Source organism: Ailuropoda melanoleuca, chromosome 13, assembly GCF_002007445.2.
Source record: "Ailuropoda melanoleuca isolate Jingjing chromosome 13, ASM200744v2, whole genome shotgun sequence".
Taxonomy (NCBI): Eukaryota; Metazoa; Chordata; class Mammalia; order Carnivora; family Ursidae; genus Ailuropoda; species Ailuropoda melanoleuca.
In genome coordinates, this window is record NC_048230.1 from 30,111,970 (window position 1) to 30,124,532 (window position 12,563).

The following is a 12,563-nucleotide window of genomic DNA, read 5'->3' on the forward strand; positions in this document are numbered from 1 at the left end:
AATGGAAAGCAAAGCCATGGAGTGGTTTTTAAGTGTGCATGTATGCCTCTGTGTGCGTGTGTGTGTGTGTGTGTGATATCATGTGGGGACCTGTGAGGAGATTCCTCACCAGAACTGCTAATGATGACTTCATGATCCCTATCCCAGCCTCTGAGGAAACTTCAAAATGGCATTCGAGCACATGCTTGTCCATTGGCATGAGACATGCTGATTAAAGATGAATTACCACAGGAACCTCTCCTAGTTCCGGGACACTGAGAGGACCAGAGGTGCCATGTTGGCCTCTCCTGATTTTTCACTTCATAGGCTCTCATCACAGTGCATTTCCTCATAATGTCCCTTACTGATGCATTTGTATCATATGCTGAGTCTTGCTGCTTTTAGCTCCCTGCCTGTCCTCGTTTCTCACTCCCCTCCACCTCTCCTCCTTCTCTCTTTCCTTCATGCTCTTCACCTCCGTTTCCTTTTCCTTCTCTCTCTGCCTTTCCCATTAACGGTCAGAGTTACTTGCCAAACCACAGCTCTTAGATTTCTATTTTCCCAAATTTCGTGGCTCATGATTTTTGTTATTGCTTTTCTCCTCTCTTTCCATGCGAAGCCCTCCTCCTGTTTCACTCACTTCTCCTAGAGGGGTTTCTCTCCATGCTCCCCTCCCTCAACAGGCCTAAACCCCAGGTCACGCAGTTTAACAAATGTCATCAGGAAAAAGTGCTCTTGCTCCAGCCCTGTAAAAAGATGTGAAGGAACGAACCTCAGTGACATCAGTCTATGGCCATCAATGCGGCAGAAGGCATTTCCTGAAAACCAGACAAAACAGAAGGTATCCCTGTGCCACCTCCTTTCTGTGGCTCACTGCGCCCTCTGAGTCAGGATAATGAGAGAACATTCTTAAAACATGACTTAACCACGCTCCGTTCTCAGACAAATTCCTGGATGTGTGTGAAAGACGCTCTACCAGCAAGCCTGAGCACAAATGTGCGGGCAGGCTTGTTAGCACTCTTCGGAGTTGCTACCTGTACAAAGCCACCTTCTGAGCCAGTTAGTTAGTATTAAAACAACAATAACAACAAAACCAGTTAGTCTGTACGGCAGACATACTCGCTGTATTTTCATGATTTTGTGTGGTGTTGACCAGGTCTCTGTCTTGGGGTATATGGGGCCTCTTGACAACATCACTCTTTAGCAGGAAGAAGTTATGGAAAATTCTTACCAGATATGGAAAAAAGAAACGGGATATTGTCCATTCCCAGAATAAAGTGGAGGTAAAAAGTCACAGCGTGAGTGTCATTTGTCTCCCATTTCACCTACACCTGGAGGTGGGTGTGTGTGTGTGTGTGTGTGTGTGTGTGTTTAACATAGGCGGCTTATCTGAGTGGATTTTAAGAAATTAATTTAACTGAAAAATGATTAAATTACAAGGAGGAAAAAGCATTCAGTTGGCATCATGCGGGGTCAGAGGCCATTGCTAATGCAATATTCTGTCAATTGACTCATTGCTATTCTTTCATTGATGTGATTTAGTTTCTCAAATAGCTCTTATCGTGGCAGGCTCGCATTGGAGACACAGTACAGATGCCTTATAATCATTGCAGTGTGTTTACTTAACATTTTTAAACGCAATGAAGCGATTTAAAATGTATTCGTGTATGTGTGTGTATACACATCCACGGAGAGATTTTACAAATGTTCGGACAAGGGTTCTCAGTGAGCACTAGGGCAAGTGTTGAATTTATCCACTGTAGTGACCTTCATGCATTTCAAAGAGCTTCATGCAGACGAATGTTAAGCTTTCTTCATACCCATTGAATATACCACTATCTCTTTTAATACTTGGAAGAAACCAGAATACAAAGAGTCTCTCTGTGCTCCTTATCCAAGGCCACACAACTGTTGCTGGAACCTTGGGCTTCCTGAGTGCCAGCCACTTACTCGCAGCATATCATAAGAGCTGGAAAACGGAGATGGGTCAGTTTGTTAGAAAGTACAGTAATCTACTGTGGGGGGGGGGGTAAGGTTTGGATATACGCTGCTTTTTCTTGATTTTGGTACAAAATAGAGCCAAACAAGTCGCAAGAACTGTTTTTCTCCTAGAAACCTCCTGGGGTCGGGGGTGGAACAGGCACACGCGGCCATGGGAAAGGGCGGAGAACATTCTGGCAGCCGGCGAGGTCTGTGCGCACGCGGGGGGCAGGAGCTTCAGGCCCTGACCTGTCCTCTGCCTCTTCGCCTTCATCTTTGTTTCAGAACATGTGTCCGACTGTAGAGACAGGCGGCGTTGGAAGCGGAGGAACCCAGTGCCCTGGGCGGGATAACAACGCTCCTGGTGCCCCCGAAGAGGCCAGGAGGCGTAGTCCCGTATTCACTAGGCAAACGGCTGCCGAAGCGCTTAAGTGCCAAGTATTGTGCCAGCTTCTGGCGACTCAGAGGAATAAGGCCTGGCCTTTGTTGCTTGTGGGGGAGGAAGGAAAATAAACAAGACCATGAGTAAGTTCTTCAGTAGAGGTGGGTGTGGGCCTGGGAGAGGGAGAGGGGAGATGAGGGAGTGAAAAGAAACGTTCTCACGGTGCCTCCGCTCTTGCTGGAGGCCCTACTCAGTGCTCTTGCTGGAGGCCCTACTCAGTACTCGGTGTGGCCTGCCTGCGGGGGGCCAGGTCCCTTCCGACGACGGAAGCATTTCTCACCGCGCCAGGCGTTGGCTCCGTGAGGGCTGTCGTCAGCGCTCTCAGCCTTCCCGTCTCCAGCTTCTTCCTCCCTCCCACACGGCGCTTTCCCTCCCTGTCTGGACGGGGCTCCGAACAGGCTTGGAGGGATCTGCTTAGGGCGGCCACACACAGTCAATCAATATTCACTGAGTCGAATTGATCTGAAAGGTATTCACATTAAGCTATAGGTGAGTCATGCAGGGGTGCACCTGGGCCTCCAAAGCCTTGTGCGGACAGCTGCAGCCAGCTGAGGAGAAAAGGGTTTGCTTAGTGTGCTGGAGTGCTCCTGGCACCTCTGAGTCCCCGTGTTCTGGACAGTTGCCTATTCTTTCTGCATGTCAAGCTGGCTCGGTTTCCAAACATCCAGGCTGCCCTGTTTCCCCTCCCGCCCTCTATTGTGGCTGCACGATAAGGCAGGGGCAGGGGCTGATATTGCTAATCGGAGACCTTTTGGCTGGAAATCCCGTTAAGACTGCAGACACAATCAAGTTGAGGCATTTGAGACACCACTGATGAAAAACAAAGGTGGGGGAGTGGACGTTTATATGTTTGGTGTCCCCCTTAAATGCACTCATTCACTTAGTTCATTCTTTACCATGTGTCTGTTTCATGCACAGAGCGGGCTGGTGCCTTGCGAATGGGGGAAACGTCACGAACAGGGAGACGTTTTGAAGTTACGTTCCTCATGTGAGGCAGAAGGAAAGGGAAATGACTAGCAACCTCCCCGTCATTCCCCCCACAGTGTTCCACTAGGATTCTCCCAAGGGCCATTTTTGGATGCTCGAAAGTGTCCTGTTGGTGTAAAGTACTGCTTTTGATTTGAGGATACCCATCCAGCTGAGGTCGGGTAGTTCCAGTCAATTCTATTTAGACCCCTTGTAGGAGCCTGTGTGGGAAAGACTAGTAATTAAATGTTTTTCAAAACCCCAAATGAATTCATTCTGAGGAGCTTTTTTTTAATTATTATTTATTTTTTATTTGAGAGAGCTCGAGGCACGCACGCATGCACTCATGAACACATGAATGGGTGGGGGGCAGAGGGAGAAGAAGAGGGCGTCCCAGAGCCCAAGGCAGGGCTCGATCTCACCACCCTGAGATCATGACCTGAGCTGAAACCAAGAGTCAGTTGCTTTACAAACTGTGCCACTCAGGTGCCCCTGGAGCTGTCTTTTTTTTTTTTTTAAGCCCTATAAACTTCAGTTAAAGTTTCAGAAAGTGAACATCTCTTAGCACTGTCCAATAGAAATATAATGGGAGCCACCTAATTGAAAAATTTCTAGTAATCATGTTTAGAAAAGCAAAAAGAAACAGGCAAAATTAATTTTAATATTTTATGAAACCCACTCTATTAAAACATTATCATTTCAACATGTCATTCATATAAGAATTATTAATGAGATATTTTACTTCTTTTTGTTCTGAGTGTGTATTTTTCACTTCCAGTGCATCTCAGTGGGGACTAGAGACATTCAGGTGTTCACCGCAATGTGTGGCCGGTGGTTACCTTATTATACTGGGAAGGTCTTGCTGTCTTTCAAATGGCAACAGTATAAATACCTCCTCCGGATAAAGATGTTTAAATCAGCGTGCTTTGGACAAGTGATACCTGAATGTGGTTATAGAGAATGAATTTAAGGGAGTGGGTATTCAAATTTGGGTGTAGTGGCTTAATGAAAATGAAAAGCTATGACCACACCATCTACTTCTCCTTCTCCTCCTTCTTCCTCTTTTGGTGTGAAAGGAATAGTTTTGACCGTAATCTGATATAAATGAGAAATTAATGGGGCAATAGCTATTCTCCTGGCACCTGCTACCATGCCTTGAGACCACAAAATTGGAGAATGGGGAAGGAACCTTGGCAATCATGTCGGATCACTTCTCTCCTTGGAGATCATATTGAATTTTCTTCCTCTCTGTGCCTCAGAATCATAGAGAGGAAAATCAGAAAAATACCAATTCCTGAGTCCCCATCTCAGAGAATCACATTCAGTTGATCTGGGGTGGGGCATAGGCATCAGTATTTTTAAAAATCCACCAGATGATTCTAACATAGGGCCTGGGCTCTGAATGCAACAGAAGAAACAGAGGCTGAGTCAAGTGACTCACCTATGGTCCCACAACTGGTTAGAGGCAGTGTGGGTCCCAGAATCCCACTCTTCTTCTCTACCTCATCTCATATACAGAGACTTTTTTTTGTTTTTAAAGTAGACTCCACACTCAAACTCACAACCCCGAGATCAAGAGCAGCACGGTCTCCCACTGAGCCAGCCAGGCATGACCCCTCTCCACCCCCAGAGAGACATTACAATCGTACCTCCATCGTGAGTCTTTTTCCTGTTTAATCTCAGAATTATTCTCATTCTGAATGGAGATACATTACCCAGCTCAACCTAGATTAGACATAACCTTCAAGAAAAGACTCTGAACCCTTATCTCCCAGAAAATCTCCAGATCAATAACTCTGAAGTGATTCTGATCTGGGATGAGGGCCTAAAAGCCTCCCTAAAACGGTCCATTTGGGTTCTGCAACTGCATACATGATATGGAGTTTTATTGGAAGAGTTAGGGAGGAACCCCAAAGGAGTGGACACCCGAACCTGATCAGTCTTGTTTTCATTGACTCACAGCTGAAGCCAGAGCTGATGATGGACAACCGCCTTCCATGTAAAGATATCCACGCACCACGCAGGAAATGCGCGTGAATACGGTGGGCTGGGGAGACTCTGGAAGGGGAACTGCTCTTGCCTAGCCTTCCTTCTTTGATGCCTTCGCACAACGACGTGGGAGCTCTGTGGCCTGACCTTCCAGTTGTTCCAGAAGACAGAAATGCAGGTTTGTGTTTGTTTTTATGAAATATCCCCACCTGTGTTGTTGACAATGAATTCGATTTTTCAAAAAACACTCTGAGGGTCAAATAAAGCCCACACTTCCTATAAGCTCTATTCCACCTGTAAGCCTTCCAAATGAACCTTTTAGATAAGCCTAAGACTTCTTCATACTCAATATTGAGTTGTCTTGATTTACAAAATGTTGGTCTGATATCATCATGCTTACATTTGCCCTAGACCCAGTGAAACCGATGAATGTGAGCATCAGTCCCAGAAGGAAAAACAGTACCTCAGTTCCCTTTTAACTTTTATTCATTTTCTCACTGACCACATTATTTTGGGGGGGAGGGTTGGCACCTGTGACATGTCATGAATGTTCACAATGAAATTGAAAGTAAAGGTCATGACAGTTCCTAAGATCTGGTATCATTTATTTTTAAATTCTTTTGGAACCCAGAACAAGTTAGGCAATTACTAGCATTGCCATGGGATAGACCGGTTCTGCTGCATATGCCTGTAGAAGGAAAATGTTTTCCTTCACTGGAAAACAAAATGGAAGGCTCCATTGTAGCACTGGGGCAACCTCTTAGCCAATGAAATGATAATCCAAATACAAATCAAAATTACTTGTAACCACATTTTTCATTTCAAGAAAAAACACCCTGGCTAAGTACACAGCATTTACATGGAGAGCCCTTGATTTCAAATAATTTAAGGTGTTTATAACAGGTGAAAGCTTTTAACAATTTAAGAGTCGATGCTAAATTACCCTTTGATCCAAAGTATGCATACAGCAAAAATAAATGTAAGTTATTCCTAAGCATATTAGCGATTAATGTAAAATACATACGTCCTTTCTATCTTGGTTCTTCTTCCTACACGTACGTAACCTGGAATTTTGTCGCAGTTCTTTTTTTAGACGTAAAAGCCTTAGAATATGGGCTTGTAAGAATCTGTTTCAGGTATATTTCTGTGAACAGTGTCACTGTCCTCAGATAACCAGAGGTGGGGAACAGTTTCTGACAAAAGCCAAAGGAACAGGATTAAGCAAGAATTAGAGCGATTATATTTTCTTTATCTAAAACCTTCACGTCTTTGGAAAGCTGCTTGGTTTCTATTTTGAGCCCCGCTGCCCACATATCTTAACGACAGAAATGTTGCATAATTTTGCTTTTCCTCTTTTTATCTCTGTTTGGGTGTATTTATTATTTCATACGTGATGATGCAAAGCTCATTAAAAGGTCCATTTACATTCTTGTTATCTGTGTGAAGATCTGGCTGTTTTTTCCCTTACTGTTTATAGAACCTCACTGTAATATTCAGATTTGCTGGCAACGGGCCCTTCCTAACTCGGTATACATTCCACTCCCCTCTGTGACTCTGTTGATGGGAGTCTATGTGATCTACTCAAGGCTAATAAAGACCGTGTAAAAGGATGGGTCATGGATTTATCCATCCATGGAATTTTAGCACTTTCAGAGGGAGGTTTATCTTATGTTCTTTCCTCCCCCCCAATTTAATTAATACAACAACAAAAAAGCATTAGTTCAAATGAGTGACAGTTGGCAGATCTACATTATTCAACTGGAGGGACTCCAGAGTTTCTGATGCTTGGAGATGGACAAGTAATTACCTCCTGTCTGTGACTGTTTTCTACCAGGCTAAGCCCGATGTTTATTGTGAACTAGCTGCCATTAAAAGCTGTAATAGCAAGCCTTATGTTCCCACACCATAAATTTGACTTGCACTGTTTTTTTATTTACCTTCATGTTTTATTATATTCTTTGAAATGTTTCATTTTAAAGGAAGATAACAGAAGAATGGAAATTGAACAAATTCCAAATTCACCCTTGAAAAAAGATACGCTTAGCACACATATTTCCTGCATACGCCCGGACAGCCTGATGGCCACTTTCTGGGTATTGGCAGCTTCTGTACAGTTAACTATTAGATGCAGTTGCTATTAGTACATCACTTGCCAAATGGGCCAGGAAATAGCCTACGGATTAAAGTTTAACTAAACCACATAGGCCCAAGGCAGCGCTTCTCAAACTTTTTTGGTCTCAGGACCCCTTGATACTCTTGAAAGAGCTTTTGGGTATGTGGATTTTTATCTGTCAATATTTCCTGTGTAAGAAAAGAGAGCTGAGACACTTTAAAAATTGCCATTTTCTTAAAAATAATGTTAAAAAACCCATTACATGTTGACATAAATAGCATTTCAAAAGAAAATCTATTTTCTAAAAAGTTTTATGAGAAAGGGATTGTTTTAGATCGGTGACTTAATAGAGCACAGGTGCGTTCTCATCTGCTTTTCCCTTCAATCTGTCGTGAGCTGTTGCTCTCGTGGAAGTCTATGAAGCAAATCTGGCCCCACGCAGATATGTAGCTGGAAAAGGAAGCATTTAACAGCTTTTTCAAATAATTATGGATAATATTCTTGGATTGCAAACCTAAATTTGACAAGTGGTAATTTCTTAAAGGTTAGTTACAATGAGGGATCTGGAAACCTATCAGTGAACCTTTTTTTTTTTTTAACAGACTTTATTTATTAGATTTTGTTTATTTTTAAGTAAACTCTATACCCAATGTGGGGCTCGAACCCACGACTCTGAGACCAAGAGTCACATGCTCTACCAACTGAGCCAGCCACACACCCGGGCAGACTTTATTTTTTAGGACAGTTTTAGGTTAACAGAAAATTGAGCAGATAGCACCCGTTCCCGTATTACCCCCCAGCCCCCCACAGTTTCCTCTATGATTAATGTACTGCATTAGTGTGCTCTAACGTGTTACAGGTGATGAGCCTATACTGATATTGTATTAATCAAAGCGCACATTTAAAGTAAGGTTCACTCTTCATGGTGTATAGTTCTATGGGTTTTGACAAATGTGTGTCATGTATCCCCTGTTACAGTATCATCCAGAATAGTTTCACTGCCCTAAAAATGATTGTGTTCCACCGGTTCACCCCTGCTCCTGCTCCTCTTCCCCTGAACCTCTGGTAACATTGATTTTTTTTTTTTTTACTATCTTTATAGTTTTGCCTTTTCCAGGCTATCTTATAGCTGGAATCATACGGTATATATCCTTTTCAGACTGGCGTCTTTAAGCAATATGCATTTAATGTTCCTTTAATGGCTTGGTAGCTCATTTCTTTTTATAGCTGAGTAATATTCCACTGAGTAGATAACAATTTATTCACTTTTTGAGGACATCTTGGTTGCTTTCGGTTTTTGGAAATTATGAATAAAGCTGCTGTAAACTCTCGCGTGCAGGTTTGGTTGGACATACATTTTCACCTTGTTTGGGTAAATACCAGAGTGTGATCGCTGGATCCTCTAGTGAGACTATATTCTGCTTCGTAAGAGACTGCCAGACTATCTTCCAAAGCGGCTTTGCCATTTTACAGTCCCACCAGTAATGAGTAAGGGTCCTACTGTTATACATCCTCTCCAGCATTTGGTATTATCAGGTTGTTGGTTTTTTGTCTTTGGATTTTAGCCATTTTAAAAGATATGTAGTAGTACCTGGTTTTGTTTTAATTTGTGATTCCCTAATGACGTATGATGTTGAGCATCTTCTCAACGCTTTTTTTTTTTTTTAACTTTTATTTAAGTAATCCCTACACCCAGCATGGGGCTTGAACTCATGACCCTGAAATCAACAGTCGCATGCTCTTCTGACTGAACCAGCCAGGCACCCTCCCAATGCTTATTTTCTATCTCTGTACCTTTTTTGGTGAGGTGTCTATTGAGGTCTTTTGCCCATTTTTAAATCATGTTGTTTGTTATTGTTGAGTTTAAGTTCTTTGTATATTTTAGATACTAGTCCTTTGTCAGATATGTGTTATGTAAATATTTTCTCCCAGACTGTGGTTTGTCTTTCCATTCTCTTAAGTCAATGGGCCTTTCATACTAGTAGAGTTTGGTGTCACTGCCCTGATTTATGCTACAGCCCCAGCCCTTTTACCCAGCAGTGTTGTGTAACAGCAGTGAAAACTTCAACACGGAGAAAAGGCAAATAGCATTTTAGTAGTATTGTAAAGATAGTCCTGTGGACACCCCCAGAAAGACCTCAGAGATCCCCAGAGCCCACAGACCATACTTTGAGAACTGTTGCCCTAGAGCAAACAAGTACAAGTCCTACAATTTAGTTCAAGCCTCAGAAAGACCAAATGGAATTGGAAATTATGAGTTTTCCAAATGTGAAAAGTTAACTTAGTTTTCTGCAAAAAGGATTTAGGAGGCACAGAAGAAATATTACGCACTGAAGTTAGTGTTCTAATTCATTGGGCAGAGTCAAAACCAATTTTGTTTAGACATTTTTTTCTCCAATGATTCTTGGCAGAGTATTTTCCAAGAACTACATTACGTGTGCGAGTGTGCGCTTAAAAAAATCAACTGAAGTTTGTGAGCCAATGTCACCTAATAGCCAAAAAGTGGTAGATGATGCCCAGTAATGGGCTTATAGTATATTTGTATATATAGACAATATATATAGCCCCCAACCTTTCCTTTTTATTCCTCCAGCAATGTTCAACCAGCATAGAAATGGGGAAAGAACTCTAGCTTTGCAAACCAGACAGACCTGGATTTGAATCTAGGCTGTGTAACCTTACATAACTTCTCTGAGCCTTGTGTTCTCTATCTGTAAAAGGGAACTAAAATCATGGCCAAAGCTGTGAAGATTATATATACAAGACAATATGTGAAGGGTCTGGAACTTCATGGATATCACTCACATAACCAACATCACCACCAAAAGTCCTCCCTTCCATTTTTTTTTTTTTAAGATTTATTTGTTATTAGAGGGGGTGGGAGGGAGGGGCAGATGAAGAGAGAAACTCAAGCAGACCATGCGCTGAGCGTGGAGCCTGATGTGGGGCTTGGTTTCATGACCCCGAGATCGTGACCTGAGCCAAAACCAAGAGTCCGACCCCTAACCAACTGTGCCACCCAGGCGCCTCATCTCCTCCATTTTTATTTTTTTAAAAGACTTTATTTATTTATTCGACAGAGATAGAGACAGCCAGCGAGAGAGGGAACACAAGCAGGGGGAGTGGGAGAGGAAGAAGCAGGCCCATAGCAGAGAGCCTGATGTGGGGCTCGATCCCATAACGCTAGGATCACACCCTGAGCCAAAGGCAGACGCCCATCTGCTGAGCCACCCAGGCACCCCTCCTCCATTTTTAATAGTTTTGTAGTCTATTCTTATTTTCTGGCCCAGAAAATTATGCCTTCATGTGCATTTACTGGAGAAAATACTAATCAGTCTTAGCATACCTCTATACGAATACCAAGTTCAGACGAGTGCGAAATCTCTAGTGTTGTCAAGTCCCCATCACAGGGACTACAGATATAAGTGAACATGAGAAGCAACTAGAACAGAACCTAAGGATAGGACTATAAAAGGTATTGATGTACAAATGATGAAGGGGACAGGACTTGTTCTAAAGGCAAAGGTCTCGTACTGGTCAAAGTTCAAGATGGGAGGCGCCTGGCTGGCTCAGTCAGTAGAGCATGCGACTCCTGGTCTGGGGGTTGTGAGTTCAAACCCCATGTTGGCCACAAAGATTACTTAAAAAATAAAATCTTAAAGTTCAAAATGAGAGCAAATCATGGGGTGTGTCCTAGAGGTAGCAGGGGTAAAAAATCTGTGGCAAGCCACCAGGAAATGTCACAGGGATGTACTTGCCCACATAGAATTCCCATGGACAAGATTAGTTGCATCTTCTCTTCACACAGAAACACCTTAATGTGGCTTTTGGCAAGCATGACCTATCAAGAAACAGCTGGAAGATTTTTAGGGTAGAGGAGGCCTTCTTGATATCCTTGAAATTAAAGGTTTCGATTCTGTGCTTTAAGTACTAGCTCCTTTGCTTGCTACTGTGTGACTGAGGGGAATCACATGAGGCCGTTCTGCCTCTGTCTTCTCATCTGAAAAAGTGTTAGGAGGCCAATGCTCCATGGAAAGCATCCAGAACAGTACCTTATGTGAAGTATGGGCTCAGTAAATGTCAGCTTCTGTTATTAGCCTGTCACCCACGTAGCTCACTCACTTGACCAATGCTGAGTACCGCTTTGTGAAACTCCGGGCAGGTCACCCACAGGCCTGTCACCCTTAGACGTTGTTTTTGTGAACCGACACATCCCACATATGCTTTCACATCTATTTCCAAATTAATGCAGGGCCAGGACTACCAGTTAATTGACAGACAGCGTGATTTTTTTTTATGGAGACTCTAGACACTCCCTCCCCACCAATGACCACAGCTTTAGGTCACTATGTGTTAAAAATTATTCTGTCTACCCTTAGAATAATTTTCATTTTGTTCTTTTCGGATTGAATATGTGATCTTTGTAGAAAACTTGGGACACTAAGAAATTTTTTTTTAAAGATTTCCATTTATTTATTTGAGAGAGAGAGCACGACCAGGGGGAGGTGCAGAGGGAGAGGGAGAAGCAGACTACCCACTGAGAGGGGAGCCTGGCCTGGGACTTGATCCCAGGAACCTGAGATCATGACCTGAGCCAAAGGCAGATGCTCAACTGACTGAGCCACCCAGATGCCCCGCGTGTTTTCTCTTTTAGAAGCAGTTATCCGTTTCCAAATACTAGGTTGCACATTTCTAACTGAGCTTTGTGTTGCATTATGAAAGCTTTTCACACAGTTGTTTGTTCTTGGCATATTTTCCCATGTCTGTTGATAGCTGTTCCAAAGTTCTATGGGAAACGTGGGTTCAAACCTCTGCACCACTGTATAGACCATTATGAGGGCTAAGATTTATATAATATAAAAATGGAAGTACTGCATCAATGGAGAAAGGAAACCAAACTGTTAACCAGTTGGAACTAAACTGCCAAACAAATCAAACTATCAACTGGTTATATTTTTTTCTTTTACGACAGAATTGCCTTACAGTTAATTAGTTAATGGCAAAAACGCTTGTGGCAAAGAGGCTTACGTTGAAAATGCCAGATATGACAGAAAATGTAAGACTCTGAAAGGTAGAAAAAAGGCAGGATGGCTA

At 42.8% G+C, this 12,563-nt stretch overlaps 1 long non-coding RNA gene across 1 annotated transcript in view; it reads left to right on the top strand.

The window, feature by feature from the left end:
- The first annotated feature begins 2,260 nt into the window (after positions 1-2,260).
- Positions 2,261-12,563, top strand: part of LOC117795658 — a 30,809-nt gene continuing 20,506 nt past the window's right edge. The window contains exons 1-2 of the long non-coding RNA XR_004619750.1: positions 2,261-2,484; positions 5,330-5,534. This is a non-coding gene — a long non-coding RNA (uncharacterized LOC117795658). The remainder of the gene's footprint in view (positions 2,485-5,329; positions 5,535-12,563) is intronic.